This window comes from Lissotriton vulgaris, chromosome 3_1, assembly GCF_964263255.1.
Source record: "Lissotriton vulgaris chromosome 3_1, aLisVul1.2, whole genome shotgun sequence".
Taxonomy (NCBI): domain Eukaryota; kingdom Metazoa; phylum Chordata; class Amphibia; order Caudata; family Salamandridae; genus Lissotriton; species Lissotriton vulgaris.
Window position 1 is genome coordinate 238,698,636 of NC_141689.1, and position 22,898 is coordinate 238,721,533.

Below are 22,898 nucleotides of genomic sequence, written 5' to 3' on the forward strand. Positions count from 1 at the left end.
CACACAACCCCCCACACACACAACCCCCCCCACACACACAATTCCACACACACAACCCCAAACACACACAACCCCCCACACACACAACCCCACACACACACAACCCCCCATACACACAACCCACACACACCACACCAACACCCAACCCCACTCACACACACACAACCCCACACCCACACACAACCCCACACCCACACAACCCCACCCTCCCACACACACAACCCAACACACACAAACAAACACACAACCCCACACACACACACAACCCCCCCCACACACACCCCCCCACACACACACACACAACCCACCCACACACAACCCCACCCCCACACACAACCCCACACACCAACACACACACAGCCCCCCCACACACAGCCCCACATACACACAGCCCCACACACACACAACCCAACACACACAACCAAACACACACAATCCACACACACAACCCACACACACACTCCCACTTTCATGGGAAAACAATCTATATAACTGAGAGACACTCAACAGCAGTCCATAAAACCTTTGGGACTTCATTCATCATAAATAATAAAGTAGAGCGGGTTTGACCTGTATAAAACCTTTACCCCTTAAAATTGTAACTAAAAATCTCCTTCGATTGGCACTATAATGTTCACAGAACATTATAAAATGCATGGTATCTTGAGTTGAAAAATTGTCACATGGAAACAGGCTAAGCTTTTGCCATTGCTAAAGAAAACAGGCGCGGATCCAGCTGTGCCGAACAACTATAGACCTATTTCTCTTCTGCCAGCTATGGCTAAAATAGGTGAGAAGCTTGCATTTTCCCAGCTCAATGCCTTTGTGGAAACTTCAGGAGCGTTACATCCTGCCCAATCTGGCTTTCGTGCAGCCTATAGCACAGAGACAGCGCTGGTAGAGGTTACAGAGGCGAGTAGAGGGTGCTTGGACAGTGGCGGCAGAGCGGTCCTAATTTTATTGGACCTCTCTGCTGCGTTTGACACTGTTCCACACACACTTCTCTTGGCACGGCTGGCCGATATCGGCATAGTGAGTTCCGCTCTGGAATGGGTGAAATCCTTTCTTACAGATAGATCTCAGCAGGTCTGGATTCCTCCTTACTCATCCTCGATTAAATCCCTTACTACAGGAGTACCCCAGGGCTCTACTTTGAGCCCCCTCCTTTTTAATGTATATCTCACACCTCTTATTTTTTTAGCTGAACAAATGGGAGCAAAAATAATAGCATATGCGGATGACACGCAACTCCTGTTTACGTGGCCAGATGCGAACACTGACACTGAGGTTGTGCGTTCTTGCCTTTCCGCTGTGTTCAACTGGTTAGCAGCAGCACAGCTGAAGTGCAATGAAGATAAAACAGAAATCTTGCTATATGGCCAGTTTCCGCCCAATTTCAGAGAAACTCTGTGGCCTTCCGATTTTCCCCAGCCAGGCTCCGTCAATATCCCTGCTAAAAACTTGGGAGTCTGGTTTGGGGAGGATTTGCGATTCGAGGCACACATAAAAAAACTCACTGGGGTGTGCTTCGGGTCCCTAAAAGCCATGAGGAAGATTTTTCCTTATCTGCCGTCTTCAGCAAGAGAGTCGGTCGCAAGAGCCCTTATTTTATCACGACTCGATTATGCCAACTCTCTGCTGTGTGGTTCTCCGGCTTTTTTGGTCTCAAAGCTTCAGATCATACAAAATGCGACTGTTCGCCTACTGTGCAATGTGCCATATAGAGAAAGTACTCGGACTCACATGAAGGAACTACACTGGCTGCCAGTAGCGCAGAGGATAACCTTTAAAATTCTTACTATAGCCTTTAAAGCAGTTCATGACCTTGGCCCCTCTTATTTGAGGGACAGATTTTCCCGCTATGTCCCTACTCGGGCTCTGCGTTCAGCTGATTGTAATTTTCTAAGAGTACCCCGATTTCAGCGAGTTCGCTTGGGAGGCCAATCACTTGCTGTCACCGCGGCCAGGACTTGGAATACCCTTCCCCTTTCCCTGAGATTAACTGAAAATTTTGTGACATTCAAGAAGGCACTTAAAACTTATCTTTTCAGAATGGCTTATTAAATTTCTCATAGTAAAAGAAAATTCTGATCTCTTCTTTCTCTCCGGCCACATGCTTGTTTCTTTTTTACGCGCCAGGACACTCTGGTAGTATATGAGCGCGATATAAAACAGCTAAAATAAAACAAGTACAAGGACCTAAATCACATACCCTACTCCAGCCTTGCGAAGAGGGTATGGATTAAATTTAATCAAAACCTCATTAAAAGCTGGCGATGATAGTGCTTCCTGACAATTTTCAAATATGGTTCAATCAAAATTGTGGTTTTTAGCAAGAAATAGGCTTTTACTGTAGATTTAGTTAGCTCTGTCTCTTCCCGTTCAGCCGCCCTCAGGTTCAAGAATTGTATTCTGACCCTAATATAGCCACAGGATGCTATTAGCGTTCTCCAGGGCCACACAGTCCCTAATAATCTGATGATTAATAGTTAATTCAGGATTAAGCCATGTCTTTAACCAACAGATTACCAGGGCTAACCTCGCAAGTCTGTCACATAATCTGCCCCAAACTCTTGATGTATTATAAACGTTGAGGTACACTGTGGAACAGACAGGAGGAAGCATACAAATTGGTTTCCAACTATCTGTACCCCCTCTCCAATCTTGTAACCCCATAGAGCTGAGCCATATTAGGCGATAACCATGCATTTGGACCTTTAAATATTAAGCATGGCTTCAATTGGTCTGACCATTGTGCAAAGCCATAAAGAGCAGCAGTTGATCTTACCATCAGATTTGTTTTGACTATCTGCTGGGGGGCCCATGTTCCCTTCTCATCAAATAAACCCCCCAAATAGGAAAAAGAGGAAACTCTGGTCATCTCAACGCCTTCAAAGTAACACAAAAAAAGTGTCATTTTTTTGCCCCATAGACTTTGTTGAGATGTTGCTATATTAACTACAAGATCTAATGATTTCATGTAGGCCCCAAATGAGTCCAATAGCCTCTGAAGCCCTATGGCTGTATGGGCCACCCAGACGCATCATCTGCGTAAAGGAGCAAAGGAACCCCCATGTCCCCTATTTGCGGGATGTCCTGACTCGCCTTAGCTAGATTATTAATATATAAGGTGACTAGTAGTGACGCTAAAATGCATCCCTGTCGAACACCTCTACTAGTATTAAGTGCCTTGTGCATTTAGCTTCTTGATTTACCCTTACACTTGCAGAGAGGTTCCTATGCAAATCTGCCATGAGGTGGACCAGACTTGGATCAAAGCCCATATCTTTCAGGATCAACCACAACTTCGACCTAATAACCAAGTCAAAGGCCGAAGTGAGGTCCATAAAGGCCAAATGCAGTGACCCCAATTTGGCCTTTATATATTTTCCTGCTAGTAGATGTAAATTAAGGCATTGATCCAAGGTGCTCCTTCCTCTTCTAAAGCCATATTGAAAATTAGTTCAAACCTCTTTCTCATTCAGCCAATCCATTAAATTGGTTAAAATAACTCTCCCTAAAACTTTTACTGCGGAGTCAATTAATGATATTGGCCTATAACACTGTGGGTCCCCTCTCTGTCCTTTTTTAAAAACTGTGATAATCGTGGATAGTGACCAAGATAATGGGAAACCCTGGTGATGAGATACATTAAAAACGTTTGTCAAGAGTTTGGCCCAGAAGGCACGGTATTGTTTATATAGATCAGCCGGAACTCCGTCAGGGCCAGGCGCCTTATTACTGGTCATTTGCATTATGGCCCGTTGTACTTCACCTTCATTAAAAACAATTCTTTGAGAATCCCTACGGCACTCAGGGGTACCAGCGGAAACCATTGTCGGAGAGGCCTCATATATAGATTCAAAGTGAGAAAGCCACTGGGTATCAGTAATATTACTATCCAAAGGGGTATTCTCTATACCTAGAAAAAAAGGTTTATTAACAATAGTCCAAAATCTGGAACTATTTTTTAAAACCTCCACTGATAAAAGCTCCTCCCAAGCCTCATCCTTTATTTCCTTTTTACGCATAGCCGGTGTCAGCTTATACTGCTTCCTTAATATAGCTATTTGATCTCTATCTTGTGGGACCGTTTTTAAGACAGCAATTAATTTGCAATGCGCTATAGAGCACTTGCTGTCAAACCACCCTTCACCAATTTTTTCCTATAACTAGTTACTATGGTGAGGTCTGATGCTGCCTGCACACAAATTGCTTCAAAGGCTTTAAATACCTCCGCCCCCTCACTAAAATCATCTAGGCAGGTTTCTAGCTTATCCTCCACCTTCACACAGAGTTCTTTCAATAAAAAGGTCTGGGACTACCTTTGCCCACTTTAACCTACGTCCCTAGTCAGCTACCTTCACACAGTTGTCACTCCCTAGCTTTTTCAAATTCCCCTTTAGGCCGCATCCTCTAATCAAAGCAAGAATAAATAGGTTATGATCACTGTAGGAGGACCACCTAGCATTATAAAAAAACCTACGTGAGATAACAACATAGAAGAAATAAATATAAAATCTATAACAGTATCCTTCCCTCATCCTTTAAAAGTGGGAACCCTATCATTAATATCAAAATAACTTGGTTCGGAAAGGTCAACCAAGGCCAAAAGCTCCTCTAAACATACCCCACATTGTGTGGGCTCAGAATGAGGAGTTGGAGAGTTCCCTGGATCCAAAGGAACTTCTATTTGACAACTCATCTCACAAGCGTGCATATTAAAATCGCACATTAGTACAATTGAGTAAGAAGTGGTTTGCTTCACACGAATGTATGACTTTACAACGCATACATTCACAATGCAACTTTTACAACGCAGGATCCATTACAACGCATGCCATTACAACGCAGATGCTATTACAATGCATGCCATTACAACATAACTATAGGTAAGTATATAATTGTATTAATATTAATTTAGTTTTAATGTAATTACAATTTTTTTAAATATTTTTTTTAATTAATTTTTATCTTTATTTAATAAAATGTAATTTACTATTCTAAATCCAGGGAGTGTAAAAGTAGGGTAAGTGTTGGATAGTGTAGGGGTAAAAATTACTATTCTAACTCCAGGGGGGTGTAATAGTAGGGTAAGTGTTGGATAGTGTAGGGGTTAAAATTACTATTCTAACTCCAGGGGGGTATAATAGTAAGGTAAGTGTTAGATAGTGTAGGGGTAAAAATTACTATTCTAACTCCAGAGGGGTGTAAAAGTAAGGTAAGTGCTGGATAGTGTAGGGGTAAAAATGACTATTCTAACTCCAGGGGTGTGTAATAGTAAGGTAAGTGCTGGATAGTGTAGGGGTAAAAATTACTATTCTAACTCCAGGGGGTGTAATAGTAGGGTAGGTGCTGGATAGTGTAGAGGTAAAAATTACTATTCTAACTCCAGGGGGGTGTAATAGTAGGGTGAGTGCTGGATAGTGTAGGGGTTAAAATTACTATTCTAACTCCAGGGGGGTGTAATAGTATGGTAAGTGTTGGATAGTGTAGGGGTTAAAATTACTATTCTAACTCCAGGGGGGTGTAATAGTAGGGTAAGTGTTCGATAGTGTAGGGGTAAAAATTACTATTATAACTAAAGGGCGGTGTCATAATAGGGTAAGTGCTGGATAGTGTAGGGGTAAAAATTACTATTCTAACTCCAGGGGGGGTGTAATAGTAGGGTAAGTGTTGGATAGTGTAGGGGTTAAAATTACTATTCTAACTCCAGGGGGGTATAATAGTAAGGTAAGTGTTAGATAGTGTAGGGGTAAAAATTACTATTCTAACTCCAGAGGGGTGTAAAAGTAAGGTAAGTGCTGGATAGTGTAGGGGTAAAAATGACTATTCTAACTCCAGGGGTGTGTAATAGTAGGGTAAGTGCTGGATAGTGTAGGGGTAAAAATTACTATTCTAACTCCAGGGGGTGTAATAGTAGGGTAAGTGCTGGATAGTGTAGAGGTAAAAATTACTATTCTAACTCCAGGGGGGTGTAATAGTAGGGTAAGTGCTGGATAGTGTAGGGGTTACAATTACTATTGTAACTCCAGGGGGGGTGTAATAGTAGGGTAAGTGTTGGATAGTGTAGGGGTTAAAATTACTATTCTAACTCCAGGGGGGTGTAATAGTATGGTAAGTGTTGGATAGTGTAGGGGTTAAAATTACTATTCTAACTCCAGGGGGGTGTAATAGTAGGGTAAGTGTTCGATAGTGTAGGGGTAACAATTACTATTATAACTAAAGGGGGGTGTAATAATAGGGTAAGTGCTGGATAGTGTAGGGGTAAAAATTACTATTCTAACTCCAGGGGGGTGTAATAGTAGGGTAAGTGTTGGATAGTATAGGGGTCACAATAACTATTCTACACCAGGGGGGTGTAATAGTGGGGTAAGTGTTGGATAGTGTAGGGGTAAAAATGACTATTCTTACTCCAGGGGGGGTGTAATAGTAGGGTAAGTGCTGGATAGTGTAGGGGTAAAAATTACTATTCTAACTCCAGGGGGGTGTATTAGTAGGGTAAGTGCTGGATAGTGTAGAGGTACAAATTACTATTCTAACTCCAGGGGGGTGTAATAGTAGGGTAAGTGCTGGATAGTGTAGGGGTTAAAATTACTATTCTAACTCCAGGGGGGGTGTAATAGTAGGGTAAGAGTTGGATAGTGTAGGGGTTAAAATTACTATTCTAACTCCAGGGGGGTGTAATAGTAGGGCAAGTGCTGGATAGTGTAGGGGTAAACATTACTATTCAAACTCCAGGGGGGTATAATAGTAGGGTAAGTGCGGGATAGCGTAGGGGTAAAAATTACTATTCTAACTCCAGGGGTTTCATTCAAATAAATGTAATTTTAATTTAATTTAAATAAAATTAAATTAAAATATTCAAATGTATTACAATAAATTAAATTATAATTATTTTAAGAAAATTAATTTAAAAATAAATTAATATTATTTTAATTAAATACTTACCCATACTTACGTTGTAATGGCATGCGTTGTAATAGCATCTGCGTTGTAATGGCTTGCGTTGTAAAAGTTGCATAGTGATGGTAGAGCGTTGTAAAAGATGCGTTGTGATGGTTGTTTCCCCTTCACACAATACTCCTCTAAAAAAACATTTCAAATTACATAAATGGTCATTTAAAAAACTGCTTTCATCAGAATTGTAAAAATTAACAAACAACGTTTTGGTTGAATTGAGAGCAACAGACTCAATTATCAGAAGATTGTGGGAGCCCACCTCCACCATCCTGTTAGCACCTGCCATTTCAAGTGAGAATAACATTAATAAGCCCCCTTTGGGTCTACCGGCCGCAGAGGGACGTGCAGGAGTACTATATGTTTTAAAACCATCCAACCCAAAATTATTTTCCAAATCCCAGGTCTCCTGTAGGCTCACTATATCATAATTTTTTTTAAAGTCAAGCCACCTAAGGGTTTTCCTTTTTACTTCTTAAGCCTGCGATGTTCCAACTGATGATCTTACAGTCGGAGACTTCAATTTCGTCTAAGCCCTGCTCTGTAATATATTCCTCAGTCTGGGCCTGATGCTAACTTTGCTGCTCCAGTTAGTCATTCTAGTCTAAGAGTGATAATGGGAGGAATCTATTTTGACATACTAGCCCTTTCCCATCATCCGTTCTTTCTTAGCATCTGGGTGACAGTTGAGTAACACTAGTTAAATTCCCATTTGGGATTGTAGAGCGATTCTCCTACCTCATGCTTGAGTGAGGGGGGATAGAATTGCCCTGATTAGTCTCAACAGGGTTAGACCCCCATAGGTGTCCTCTTGATGAATGAAACCCCCATGTTGGTGGGTAGAAAAAACAAAGGGGCAAAGTCCTAATAATCCCCTGACTCACACTAGTACCTCCCTTAAATAACTCCGGCGCTATATCTGCCCTATCAAGGTTGATCACAACACAGTCATCTGTGCCCAGTTTAGGTCTATGACCAAACCTCCCTACAAGTCTGACCATTATGATATGTGATGAAACCTTGGTTCCATCCTTATATTGCTGGTCACACCAATATTTATTTTTTCGGAGCCACTCTTTAGTTGATTCTGGATAATTCTTTCTGAGTGGGGGGATCCCTGTGAGGATAGCCACTAAAGGATTAGCTTCTGGGGGAAAGTTAAGTACATCACTATTGGGCTCAGTGTTAACCATTTGTTCATAGCTATCCCTAATCTCAGGCAAAAGTTCTTGGTTGGCCAATGGGCTTTGAACTACATTTATTTGATTACAGGTACTAGCCCCTACATGTAATTACATCTATCTTAGTTGTAGCAGTAGGCCCACTCTTATTCCTTGTTGAGGTTTGACTAAAATGACTAGAGTGACCCCTCTCACTATTACAAGCGTTGGAATGCATTTGGATCTGATTAGATTAGATTAGCAGACTGGATTACGGAAACGCCCTCTACGCTGGAACCACGGCCAAACTCCAGAAAAGACTGCAACGCATACAGAACGCCTCCGCACACCTCGTCCTCAGCATCCCCCGCCACTCCCACATAACAGCCCACCTGAAGGACCTGCACTGGCTCCCCGTCAACAAGAGGATCACCCTCAAGCTCCTGACCCACGCACACAAAGCACTCCACAACGCCGGACCAGCATACCTCAACAAGTGTCTCACCTTCTACACCCCAAATCGCCAGCTTCACTCCGCCGGCCTCGCCCTCGTCACTGTTCCATGCATACTCAAAACCACCACCGGCGGCAGATCCTTCTCCTACCTCGCCGCCAAGACGTGGTACACCCTCCCAACCCATCTGGTTCTGACCCAGGACCTGATGACCTTCAGGAGACACCTCAAGACCTAGCTGTTCGAGCAGAAGCTGCTTAGCTGCTACCCTCACCCCCCCCCCCCCCCACCCCCTCAGCGCCTTGAGACCCTCACGGGTTAGTAGGATGCTTTACAAATGACTGATTGATTGATTAGTACTGATATTTTTGCCAATTTTATTGTCATTATTTGTGTCCCCCAGATGACAATCAGAGTGCTAAAATTTAAACATAATCCCCTTTACAAGTTTGTTCAATAGATCAGGTATATCTTTCCCAATGTTCATTAAAATGGGTTCCAGTCGTGACTTAAAGAGTTCCTCCAGTGTAATCCTAACGGTTGCTTGGGCCTGTTGTGCCAGGTCTTCAACATGGACCGGGCCGTTTCTGCAATTACAGTAACATGTCCAGGTTTACTTGGCCTTTTTCTCCCCATCTTTTTCCCTTGATGGATCGAGTAGGTCTTTAGTGGTGATAAATGCTCTCCGGGTATCTCCAAGTTACAGTCTACCCCTACATCCTTTAGCAATATGTAATTTTCTGGGGAATACCCACCCACCTTCACTCTGCTTAATCATTAGCACCGTAGGCTCAATAGGCACTGGAATTTTGGGGGTATGATTAGATAAGGCTATGGCCCTAACAGGGTCTGGGCTCAACCCCAATTCAACCTCCGTGTTTTGAATTTCCTTATTCAAGGTCTTCACCTTCGAGGTCAGATAAGATATGATAGATGCGGAGTCCCTGGGGACTTTCACCCTGTCTCGCCCCTGATCCTTTTATGGGCGCCTCCCGACACTAGCAGCAGTGGGGGTGTTGGCGGTGGGTAGCGAGACCGCAAGTGGTGCTGGGAGTTGTAGTCCTGATCCCAGCTCTTCCCGGACACCTGGCCCCAACAAAAAGCAAGGAACACTGCTGGCCGAAATTTGTCATTACTATTGATTTAAATCTAAAACACTGCCTCTATAAATTGTACCATGTATATTTCTATTAAAGAACGGTGTGGCTGTGCTAATCTGGAAAAAAAGTAATAACCTTGCGGGCATGCAATGGCTGCCTCTAAATAGTCCCATGACAGTTGGCACTACCCGCAGCTAGACCATCAAACATGCCTCTTCATATGATGGTGCCTAAAAAGAAGGGCGGATATTGAGGGTAATGTGGAGAGAGGTTTAACGTGAAGTGTCGGCTTTTTACACCCACTTTAGGAGCCTCCTAGAGTATTAAGCTATTAGCCAAGCGCAGTGTGCTAGGAATCTACAACTCAAAATCATGTTGGGTCTCCAGATGTCCCACAAGAAACAAATAGACACTTTTTAAATTGCAGACGCAGTTTCAAAGGAAAAAAAATCAAAGCAAATTATCATTACAATTCATGTAAATCTAAAACAATGCCTCTGATCTAGGTATCTAAGTCTCTAGGTAGAAATTCATGTATAGATCCAAAGGCAGAAACGATGGCTCGAAATAGGGGATTACTTAGACTTTTTGGGACCTTCAGAAGCATTTTTTTATTAGGGCTTCTGGGATATCATGTTTTCAAAAAAATCTTAGTTTTATCATAACCCCTTTCACATTCCATCACATTTTCTAAGATCTGGTCTAGTGTATTTTGACAAATCACTGTGAGATCATCTCACACAGGAATACAAACTGTCATCTTTGACATGAGTGTTAGATCTGGGGGTCTCTAGTTGGCAATGGTATTCACCTTTGTCCAAATAGGGACCTTTACTTCTAAGTCAGGATAAGGGTATTATATTCCTAGATAACCCATGCTCACTGCCTTGGTAGCTTGGCACAAGCAGACAGGTTTATCTCAGAGTGAGTGTGTTAAGCATTTGCGAATATACACAGTAATATAGAGAAAACACAACAGGTGGACGAAACACAGGTTTTATAAAAATAAGTATTCTTCATATAGACTGGTAAAAGTTGCTTAGTTCAAGTTGATGATAAATGCGACAAAGTTCTCAACAAAGTACTTGAATGCATAACGCAAAGTGAACAAAAGGCTCGCAAAAGGGGAGATGCGTCAGTTCCGTGATCCGGGAGAAAGGATGCGTCGTGCCTCAATGCTTGCGCAGAGTAGGGGATGCGTTGTGATCCTTACCGGTGCGGGGTTGATGCATGAATTCTCGGCCTGCTGGCCCGTTGCGATGCGCAAGATGGCGCCTTGATGCGATGCGATGATCCGGTTGCGATGTGAGAAGATGGCGCCCTTGAAGGGACGATGCATAGACGCCCTGGCAGCCTTGCAACAACTCTGTACTTTGGAGCCGCGACAGGCCCTGCGACACGCTTCTCCGGTGATGCGATGGCGACTCTCTCGATGGTGTCACGCTTCTCCAGTGATGCGACAGCAGGTAGCTTTGACGAAGACACGCTTCCAGGGAGATGAGGCGAAGGCTTGCTTCTCCGGCGATGCGACGATTTCAGCTGCAGCGACAACACGCTTCCTTTCGATGCACTGCGCTTTCAGCTCCCAGTGACACAAAAATGTCTGTAGATAGAATTTCCAGCAAGGAAATTCAGAGGGGAGCTGAAGATGAAGTCTTTTGTCCCTGAGACTTCAGAAGGAGGCAAGCACAGTTCAAGCCCTTGGAGAATATTATGTAGATAATGAAAGTCCTTAAAAAGTACCTTCTCCTTTCCTTGGCAATGAAGCAACCACTGCAGGCAACCCAGCAAATAGCACACTGGCAGAGGGGCAGTTAAACTCCTGCAGCTTCCTTGGTTCTTCTCCGTGACAAAAGGTTCCAGAAGTGAGCTAAAGTTCTTGGGACTGGGTCCCAATATTTATACCCCCAAATATTTGGTTCTCTGAAGACAGAGAAGCCTCTGCCTAGTCCAAACCAGTTCCTGAACACTCTGTTTACATGACTCCTTCCTTCCTTTCACTGTGCAGTGCAGAGACATCAGACGCCCCACAGGAGGCGAGCCAGCACAGGGGAGGGAAGGTACAGCCCTGGAGCACTTTGTTACATGATTCCTTCTCTCCTTTCACAGTGCAGGGCAGAGACATCAGACACACCACAGGAGGTGGAGCTAGCATTGTAGAGGGAAGGCCCAGCCCTATTCAGGTCCCAGGTGCAACGCTTCCCTCCCATCTAGATGCGGATCTCTCTATTCACCACTGGGCTATCCCAGCCTGTCTCCTGGAATCCCCCAGCCCTGTCACTCACAAACCCAGTCAAGGAATACACAACCTGGCAGAGGCAGGCCTGGACAGTTAGGCAAGAAAATACCTACTTTCTAAAAGTGGTATTTTCAAACAAAGAATGTTAAAACCAACTTTACTAAAAGTTGTATTTTATCATTCTGATTTCAGGCATACTCAATTTGAATTTCTACCATGTTCCCTGAGTCAGGATTATAAGAATGTAATAATCTAACATTCCATTCTGGCCTATGGAGAACAGGTAGCCTTGCAATAGTGAAACACGAAAATGGCTGTAATTCACTATGCTACACACACCAGGGCTTGTCCTACCTTATACTTAGAATGCACCCTGCCCTTGGGCCTACCATAGGGGTGTCTGTTATGAAGCAAAGGGAAGGTTTAGGGACTGGCGAGTGGGTGCACTTGGCCAAGTCGACATGGCAGTCACATACTGCACACAGGCCCTGCAATGGCAGGCTTGAGACACACTTTACAGGCTGCTTCTGTGGGTGGCACAACCAGTGCTGCAAGCCCACCAGCAGCATTGGATTTACAAGCCCTGGGCACACATGGTGCACTGTACTAGGGCCTGGCAAGTAAATCAAATAACCCAATCATGGAATCACTAATTAGTACATAAATTTAACATAGGGAGCACTTGCACTGTGGCACTGAACAGCAGTGGCACAGTGCCCAAAGCATATAACCAGCAAAAACATATCAAAACAGAGGAAGCAATCCGTCAAAATGGATGGGAGACTCACACCAATGATGCCAGGTCTAACAACAAAATATTATTTTTATACCTAAAACTCTGAATCCATAAACATGAGGCCTCCTTTCTTGTCCAACACATGAATTGTGATATCTTTGTTTTGAGCCAGAGAATGTATAAGCCCTCAATCTTTATTAGTCAAGTTGTTTTGACATTTTTTTATGTAGTTCAACAGTTGTAGATCATTGGATAGGAGAGTTTCTAAATGATCCACTTTTTTATGAGATGAGTAATATATATGAAATTACTATTCGCTTAGAATTCCTTTTTGGTTTAAATCTTTTATTGAAGTTTTAACACAATAGACATAGGACACATCAACATCTCGGGCGAGCATGCGGTCGCCTTGCCAAAATCTGTTACCCCTCTTCTCCCCATCGGCTGGGCCCATTGAAGCTACGTAGTACATGTCTCTTAGAGCCTGGGAGGCCCTGCAGTCGAAGTTGAGCGGTAATCCAGTCCAACAAACATCCAACTTCCCTCCCCCCCCATTCCCTCCCTTCTCCCACCCACAGTTCCCCCTCTCCGGTGTGATAAGTGCAATGGTATCAGTTTGTCGTTGCTGGCATGACAAGCGGCGCTTAGGTAGGTGAGCAAGGTTCCCCTTGGAAGTCGCTTGGGTGTCTGAGGTATTTTGGGCAAGTGATTTCATGAAACTCCTCAGAGAGGAGGGAGACGAGGGGCTGCCATGTATCCAGAAATGTGTCCCGTGTTTGGGTAAGGGAGGCCTGTATTTTCTCCATGCCCATAATATACCACAGGCGATGGAGCCACCCCGTGTGAGTAGGCTTCCAGGAGGTGCCCCAGAGTACCAGGATATGTTGGGTGGCCGCCCCCATCGCCAGCCCCATCTGCTTGCCCCTGATCGATTTCAGAGGGAACGTGATGGCGTTGGGAAGGCCGAGGAGCGTGTATGCCAGGAATCAGGGAATTTCGATATCAAAGTGTTTGTCAAAGCTGTGGAGCACCTCTTCCCAATACCCTTGAACCTCTGGGCATTACCATAGGATGTGAGTGAGTGTCCCTTGTTGCCCGCATCCCCTCCAACACCCGGGGTCTCTGCGTGGGTTACCCTGATGAAGCCGGGCCGGCGTGAGGTGCCAGTAGTACGCTATTTTCACCGCCGCTTCCTTACTGGCTACATTGCGGGCGGTGTGGTGAGCCCTGAAATAGATGTCCTGCCACTCCTTATCTGTGAAGGAGCGTCCTAGTTCGTGTTCCCATCTGTTCTGTCCCGCCGAACGTGCAGCAGGGGGAGGTGGGCTGAGCATCATGTACAGGTCAGTGATTGCGTCTCTATCGTTTTGTTTCGTGTGAAGCCATCGTTCATAGACTGTCAAGGGTCTGCCTACGTGAGGTTGCACATCTTTCTCCGAGAACCAGTGTCTAATCTGGAAGTATTGGAAGCGCTGTATCTGCGGGAGTGTGTAATAGTCTTGCAGAGTGCGGATTGGCATAAAGCCCTCGGGGTTGAAGAGATTGCCAGCTGCTTTGCATTCCGAGTCTCGCCACTGCGGGAATGACCCGAGGGCCATTCCCGGAGGGAACGCAGGGTTTTCAAACAGGGGGGACATTTGGGATGGGAAAGTGGTAAGGCCTTTTGGTACCGCTACTTTGTCCCAAACCTGCATCACCGTTCTCGTAATGGGGGATTTCTTGAGGTATGAGGGCCTGTCCGTGCGTCTCAGGAATGGGATTTTCCATAGGGACATCTGACCCATGGCGAGATCCTGAAATAACCACAGTTTTTCGGATTCGGGCCTGCTCCATTCTAGGAGGTAGCGGAGTTGTGTCGCTTGAAAATAGCGAAGTAGATCAGGCACTCCGAAGCCGCCGTCCGCCGTGGCTCACGTGTTGAGGTCTCTGCGTAGGCGAGGACGCTTATCTGCCCACACAAAGTGTGTGATGGAGTCCTGCAGTGGTTTGAGTATTCCGATCGGGGGCATTACTGGAATGGTCTGAAATAGGTATAAGATCTTGGGGAGCAGGGTCATTTTTACCGCTGCTACTCGTCCCAGCCAGGAGAGCGGCTGACGACGCCATCTCGCAAGGTCTCCATTGAGGGCAGTTATTAACGTGGTATAGTTCTCCTCAACCGTCTGGGTGGTGCTCGGGGTCAGAGCAATGCCCAAGGGGGGGGGTTGATTCAGAAAAGAGGGTGGTGATGAACAGAGTGTCTGAATTAAGCAGACCACTCTTACCCAGTCCAAAGATCAGGGCTTGATCCATCACCGTTTTTTAGCTCACTGCACCATCCCAGCTCAGAACCTGGCTACATGCAAATTAGTCTGTTCCTGTCCCAGTGCATGATGGGAACAGGGCAAACCAAACTACCAAGCCAATTCTTATACTGGGAAGGAAACAAGCTTCCGGGGACTGGTTTCTGGCATTTCAGCCGTCGTCGGCCCGGCTTGCTTGAATCCTGATGGCGCAATGAGCAAGGGACTCACATCTGAGTATACCCTTCCACGCCAAGTAGGGTATGGACATCTGAACTGTTAAGTCCCCATACGTTTGGTGGCCATGTCGTACCACTTTCGCGTTCCGACCCAAGGGCAAGACTAGGGATTTCTCCAAGTTCATCTTGAACCCCGATACCTCCCCAAAGCGCTCCACCTCCGAAAGGAAAGTCGGTACCGACGTTGAGGGATCCTCGAGGGCCGCCAGGACGTCGTCAGCATACAGGCTTATGGTCTGTTGTTCCCCGCCAAAATGGACGCCCTTTATGGACTTGTTGTCTCGGATCCGTTGGGCCAAGGGCTCGATGTACAGCGCAAAAAGCAGGGGCGGGAGAGGGCACCCCTGCCTGGATCCTCGTCTGATGTCTAATGGTCTCGAGCGTACCCCGTTAACCGAGATCCTGGCCTGTGGGGTGGCATAACAGCTAGCAACCCACGTGCGGAACCGGTCTCCGAATCCGTAGCGCATCAGGACGGCGTCCAAATAACCCCAATCCACCCTCTCGAACGCCTTCTCGGCATCCACCGACAGGAGGACCACGTCGGAGTCATTGTAATGAGTTTTATCAATGACATGGAGCAGTCGTTTAGTTTTGTCCGCACATTGTCTATTGGGAACAAATCCCGCTTGGTCCGGCTCAATAATCCTCGGTAGGCACGGGCCCAATCTAGCAGCCAGCACGCATGTGAACAATTTTAGATCGAGGTTGAGAAGGGAGATGGGCCTGTACGCTTTGCACTGGGACGGGTCTTTACCCGGCTTAGGGATGACCACGATGTCCGCGTCCAGCATGTCCTGGGGGATAGAACCTCTGCCCTGGAAGGAATTGAACAGTCTGGTCAACAATGGAGCAATTTGGGGGCAGAAAGCCTTGTAGAAGCTGGCCGAAAAGCCATCCGGGCCCGGGGCTTTCAGAGGCTTGAGACGCGCGATCGCAGAGATGACCTCCTCGGTTCTGATGGGCGCTTCGAGGGAGGCCCTGGTATGTTCGTTCAGGGGCGTTATCTCCGTGTCGCGGAGGTAAATGTCAGTGAGTATCGGCTCGGTCGGTGGTTCCGCCGTATACAACGAGGCATAGAACCCGCGGAAGGCTTCTGCTATCTGGACATCGTCCTGGGCGATCGTCCCATCCTGGGCGTGGACGGAGGATATTTTCGCCCTCAGGGTCTTAGCCTTGAGGCAACTCGCTAGTAGGCATCCCGTCTTGTTCCCCCCCACATAGTACGTGTGGCGCAGCCTCAGGGCTGCGTACTCTGCTCTGTCCAGGTCTAAACTGGCAAGCTGAGCCCTGACCGCCTTGAGCTGTCTCCATATCCTGGGAGCTCCGGTCCGGCTATGAGCTTGCTCGAGATCGAGCACCTGTGCTGACAAGGAAAGCCTCTTTTCCTTCCGAGTCTTTGCTTCCGCCGCGGCCACCGAAATCAGCTCTCCCCTCACCACAGCCTTGAGTGCCCCCCACACCGCGGTCAGGGAAACCTCCGGGGTGTCGTTAGTCTGTAGATAGTCTATGATGCGGTCTTGGAGTCGCTGTGTCACCCCCTCGTGTTGCAGGAGGGCGTCATTGAGTCGCCATCTACCTCTTCGTTGGTTGAGCGTAGGGGTTTGCATGCGCAGTAAAAGTGCGTCGTGGTCCGACAGCGCCGCCGGGAGCACTTCTACATCTTCTGCCAAAAAAATGATCAATGCGTGCGTATGTGCGATGTACGTGGGAATAGAAGGTGTACCCCGGGGAGGCGGGATGGCGCTCGCGCCACAGATCCGTGAACCCCTCCTCCGACAGCCAGCGGCTCCCCTCTCGTGTGATCGCCCCGGCAAACCCCTGTCGGTGGCCAGACCTGTCCATGTCGGGATTCATTACCAGGTTTGCGTCTCCACCCACCAGTACCACCTTAACATTGGGTTGCAGTGCGTCTGCTAGTGCCCCCTTTAGAAATGGTTCCTGCTTGGAGTTTGGAGCGTACAGAGAACCTACAACCATGTCCAGCCCTCCCATGTGAAGTGTGTAGGCTAGGAATCTCCCCCTAATTTCAGCCACTTTGTCTCCCACTGTCCCCTTAAAGTGACGTGCCACTAGTAAGGCCACCCCTGCTTTCTTCTCAATGGTCGAGGAATAATGTTGAGTCGGGAATGCCCTTGAGCGCATCCTGTGTCAGTCCTTGGAGAGTAAGTGAGTTTCTTGGAGCAGACAGATTTCGGCCCCTGAGTTTTCTAAAAAGGATAGGACGGCTCTGCGCTTAATGGGGTTGTTGAGCCCTTTCACATTTAAGGTGAGGATCTTCAGCGGAGGATTAGCCATTTACAGGAAGCGTGTAGGCAGTGTAGCGTGTACGGTTTGCCCAAGGTGCGCCAGGTCCCCGTGCCGGTTTGCGTCGACTTAAATGTACCACACTGGGAGGGATCCAGTACCTTCCTCCCCATCCACCCCAGACCCCGGCCCCCCCATCCCTCGACCCCCCTCTCCCCCTGACTCCCCCATGTCCCCATGCCCAACTCCCTTTCCCGCCCCTACCCACCCTAACCCCAACTTGTGGCTCCCAACCCAAAGTCATAGTCCCAGGCCTATCCGAAGTCAAATCAGGCCTGTAGGTAAAGAAAAAGGTGAAGTGGACTGTGGCAGTGGCAGCCTTTGTGGCCCCCTGCCCTCCTCCCCCTCCCCCCACTTAGGAATAGCAATGTGAGTGTGGCCCCCCACCAGTGCACATTTCAGGGTTTAGCGGTGGTGTCTCTAACGACCTATTCAATGGCCGCGGCTTTGTCCTTCGCGATCGTTCCTGGGTCCGGGCGGAGGTTATGTTTAGGGCCTCGACGTATCCTCACTTGTTGCCAGGCTCCCTCAGTCGAGTGGGTTCGGGTTGCTTGCGATAACCCCGGAGAGGAAGCCCCGTCGGAATTGTCGCCGGGGAGCTCAATACCCAACAGGGCGCAGGTGTCCTGGAGTGAGCGGAGTTGGTGCAAGGTTCCTTCCCATTTGAAGACCAGACAGAATGGGTGACCCCATGAGTAGGGTACCCCCTTGTCTCTCAGGAACGTGGTGACCACTCTGAAGTCTTTGCGTTTCTGCAGAGTAATAGCCGAGAGATCTTGATATAGTTCAATGGGATGGCCTCGGAGGCTGATGGGTTGTGCTTTACGTGCGTCTCTTAGGATCCTCTCTTTCAGGGGAAAGTCCGGGAGGAACGCTAAAATGTCCGGCGGGGGGGCCGGAGCCTGGCGAGGCAATCCCACCCGATGAGCTCGGTCAATGTGAATGGGGAAGTTGGCCGCTTCGTTGAGAACCTCTCGGAAGAGGTCTTGGAGATATTCCGTGACGCTGTTCCCCTACGCTTTCAATGGCACTCCCCGGACCCGTATATTGTTCCGCCGAGAGCAGTTTTCAAGGTCCTCCGCGTGGGCCTGGAGGCCTACCTGCTGCTCTTGAAGACGGATGACTTCCTGTTGGAGGAGCACCAGGTCGTCACAGCGCGCCTGATTCGATTCTTCCACCGCCATCACTCTCTCCCCTAGACCCTCCAGGTCCCGGCGTAGCTCCCTCTGCTCACTCACCATGTCCTGCTTTAGAGTCTGGAAGTCCTCACGTAGCGTGTTGAAGAGGGACTCTAGGAACGATTTTGTGATGGGAGCCTCCGCAGACTCCTTGATCGGGGTGACAGTCTGAGCTGCCGGCATTGTGGGCGTCGGGGATTTCTCAGATTTAGAGGAGGATTTCATTAGGAGTTCGTTAATCGGACGGCCCCCTCTGCGTGTAGTGTTCGGCATTGTTGGGCGAGAAATCGGGCAGTCCACGCCCCAGCGCAGTGGAGGTGCAATGTTAGGGAGGCCCACCGATCCAGGCACCCGCTTGTCCCGATGGTGTGGCTTGGAACGCTGGGGAGTGTGGCGTGAGGCCTACCTCCACCGGGGGTCCGGCCTCCACCCCCCGGGTAGAGGCTGGCAATTCAGATAGAGGGTAGTTGGTCCGCTGGGCTCTTAGTGCGGTACCAGGCGCAATTCAGGCACAGCCTTCAACCCCCCGTGCGCTACAGGCAAGTGTCCCAGGGCCCAACGCAGGGCGGGTCTCGGGCTCGCATCAACTCTCCTCCCGCCGGGGGCGTGACCACAGGCCCCCCGAGTTCCCCCAACTCCTCACCTTGATGAGCTTTGGACCGCCCGGGGTCTCCTCTGCTGCGTGTGGGGTCCGGCGGTCCGGCCTGGGCAGATGTCAGCCGATGTGCAGGCCCTAGATAGGGCGTTGTGCGGTGTTAGGGGGGACCAGGCGGGCTGCCAGTTCATGCGCGCCCACCGTCTCCCACCGCCGTGAAGGCCCAAGCCGGGGCCTAGCGTGCAGCGTCCCTCAGGCACAGTCCGCTTCGGGCGCCGGGCGCCCCGCCGTCCGTGGCAGAGCAGAGACCCAGAGGTCTCAGATGTGGTGTGTTGAAGCCCCGTCCGGTCCGCCGGTAGCCGCACAGCCGGGGTAGCGCGGGAGTCACTCACTCCCATTGGCAAGTCCGGGGTCCGCACAGACCCAAGCCATGTACTAAATTAGATGCTCTCCCGGGCAGCAATGCGGGCCAGCCCCGGGGCTGCCCGACCACGTCAGCGATGGCAGCGCAGGTCTTCTGTGCTCCGGGGGGGGGTCTCGCTGTCAGGCAGCGTTCTCCGACTCACCCGCGCTGCTCCGCAGCAGCGTCCAGCCACCCCGAGGCCGACGCGGATCCACTGAGCGCGGGGCCTGGTTCCCGGCACCTTCCCGCCTTGTGGTGCGGCGGCGGCAAAGACGTGCAGCGGCCGCCCTCAGGGGTCACTCTCCGGGGCTCCGGGTGCACCCCGCAGCGTGCCGCATGGGTAGTAGTGCGTGGGGGGCCAGATGCTCTGAGTTACAGGGCTTTAGTGGGGGTTACACGGGACCAGGGCGAGGAGCTCTGCGGCAACACGTCCGTCCTGGCCGCCATCTTAGCCACGCCCCCTAGAATTCCTTCTACAGTCTATTCTCCACTGGATGGTTATTGTTTAAAAAAAAAGTATTTCAAATGGATATTTCGTATGAATTTGAATACAGCTATTTCTGTTTCAGGTTGATTAGTTATATGTATTGGGACAAATGAAGAACATTTATCACAACTTCTCTATGCTGTTAACTTAGTGGATAAATGGAAATGTTCATCCCTAGACTTTTGCCTGACTTAGTAGATTCCTCTGCTCCTTGTCTGTCTTTTTCTCCTCCTTGTGTTCCATTTGCTTTTGGTGGTTCAGGATTCTTGTTTGCTGTTGGCTATAGCAAAAAAGGAATCTCCATTTGCTTGAGCCTGTCCTTTGGCATTCTGTATATCAGTGCTATCTTTATTCTTAAGCATTACCATTGCCTGCTTAGTGCTAGTTGATGCTTCCTACTCAAAAGTCTTTTTTATCAGAAGTTACAATTGTGGGTCTCTTATTTGCTTTAGTTTGTGAGTATACTTCTGCCCATGTATAAACTTCATCCATTTCTTCCAGTTTATAGTCAATAGTATCTCTCTTGAGTTTTATTTTCGGTCATTGATTTCTTTTGCATATGCATCCAATTTCTCAATAATCTCCTCCAGCACCTTTTGTAACTCAGCTGTTTCTAACTTAGCAATGTCTAGTTTGATGAGTGCAATCTCTTCTTCCAGGGTTGTCAGCATGCATGAGAGTGTTTTAAATTTTACGATAATCAAATCCAAAGAATACATTTTCAGGATTGAAGTGTAAGAAATTGCGAGTGCCAGCTGAGGGGGGTGAGTACCCAACTCAAATAATAACCACATTCCTTGTCAGGATGAATCACTAAAGTTACTCAATCAACCTGAGCTCAACTTCCTGATACCTCTGACACAGAGCAGATAGGCTTAACTTAGACAGGCTTAACTTAGAGGCAATGTGAAAAGTATTTATGCAGTACCAAACCAGTAATAAAATCAAAACACAAGCTCGAACTGCTGTCATCAGGTTGCACATGACCGGTACCTACGTGCAAGTTAAGGCCAACAGTGCTGGAGAATGGTCTGATACAGAAACCACGTTCAACTCGGTCGGGAGTTTTTTCTCTGGACTTAGGGGTAGATTTACTGACGTTTAATGAAGAGCAACATAGCAAGACAACTTGATGTGCGTCCCTGCATCAAATAGAGAGGGCAGGAATGTCTACTAAAATATCACACATGCCTGCTCTCATTCTGCACTGGCACACTAGTGGCTGACAAATGCCAACGGAGGCACTCATGTGTGGAAAAAGATTATTTTTCGTAGTTTATGTCCCATCATACACCCTCTCAGTCACGTCCCCGAGCCCACCATGTCGGAAAACAAGCAAACAAGAAACACAAGTAAACCCAATCACGTGCACACAAAGTTGCACATGCACTCTCCTTCCTCTAAAATTCAAAGGTACATTCTTATGGTTAGGGCGATGCAGAGAAACAACTTCCTCACTCAAACTGTACATTCCTATGGTTAAGCCGATTCCGAGAACAAGACCCCCCATTTGTAACCATTTCCCTATAATCGGGCCGATTCCGAGAAATAGGCCCCGTTCTGCTAAACCACGACAACCAATTCCGAGAAGAAGAGCCCCCGTTTGCTGAAAGACACGACACTAGACATCCTGTCAACGACCAGTTCTCCTTTTTATCTCTCTCTCTCTCACTCTTATCTAAGGAATCAGCCTAGAATTATTTCTTAAGGCTCTGCTTCTGCCGTGACTTCCTCATGATTAAAGACACAGTCACACTTCTTCCTGTCATGACTTTTGTATGATTTTGACACAGTACCGCTACTATGATTTCTGTAAAATTGTGACACAGCTATCCAAGTTTTACTGACTTCTGTATTGTTGCAAACACAGCTATCCGAGTTTTGCTCAAGGGAAGCTCCTTCCTCTTTTCTGTGTATAAATACCATGTCCTCTTTGATGAAAGTTAGAGATTCTTCCGATCCTCCTCAGGTGACGGAGCTCTCCCTTAACTCGAGTTACTGAATAAAGACCCTTTATTCGAGCCACCACGGACTCTGCTCTTCATACTTGACCTTATTGATATTATAGAAATTCCGATCAAGGTAAATTACTAAAATATTTACCACAACAAATTGGCGCCCGAACAGGGTCTTCCCTTTCTCCCCACACGCCGGTGATGCGGACCCAAAACGGTCTCTTTAAGATATCGAAGGACTTCAAAAGAGTGCACGCTGCAGGGTGTTCCTGCATGAACTCCTTCGTGTCCAAGAGAGGCTGTACCGAGGTCTGAGCATCCATACGAGGCGGTGAGGACGACAGCGGAAGTCTCGACCCAGAGCCCGAAACCTGTGAAGATTGCCGAGTCCGAGGTCTTCAGAATCCCGTCAAGTCCACCAATCAAGAGCGCAGCACAACTAGTACAGTATCCAGATCTTCAAGATCTTCAAGTTCTCTGCACCTCGGTGAGTACTGCTGGGGGGGTATCAAGACGGGTTCTGATTTATTCAGAGCACGGTCAAGACGGGTTCTGATTTTTCAGAGCACGGTCAAGACGGGTTCTAGGTTTCTAGAAAACGGTATGTTTGTATTCTGATACTCAGGATATATCAAGTTATCAAGTGTAAGTTTTTGTTGTTTGTTGTTGTCACAATGCCTTTGTTTTCGAAGTTGTGTAAACTAAGTACCCGGAGGGGATTACTGGAACAAGATGTACCAGTCCCCCCAAAGGATACTCCTGGTTTCCTTATGTACACCAAGTATGGCATAGGTGCCATTTTA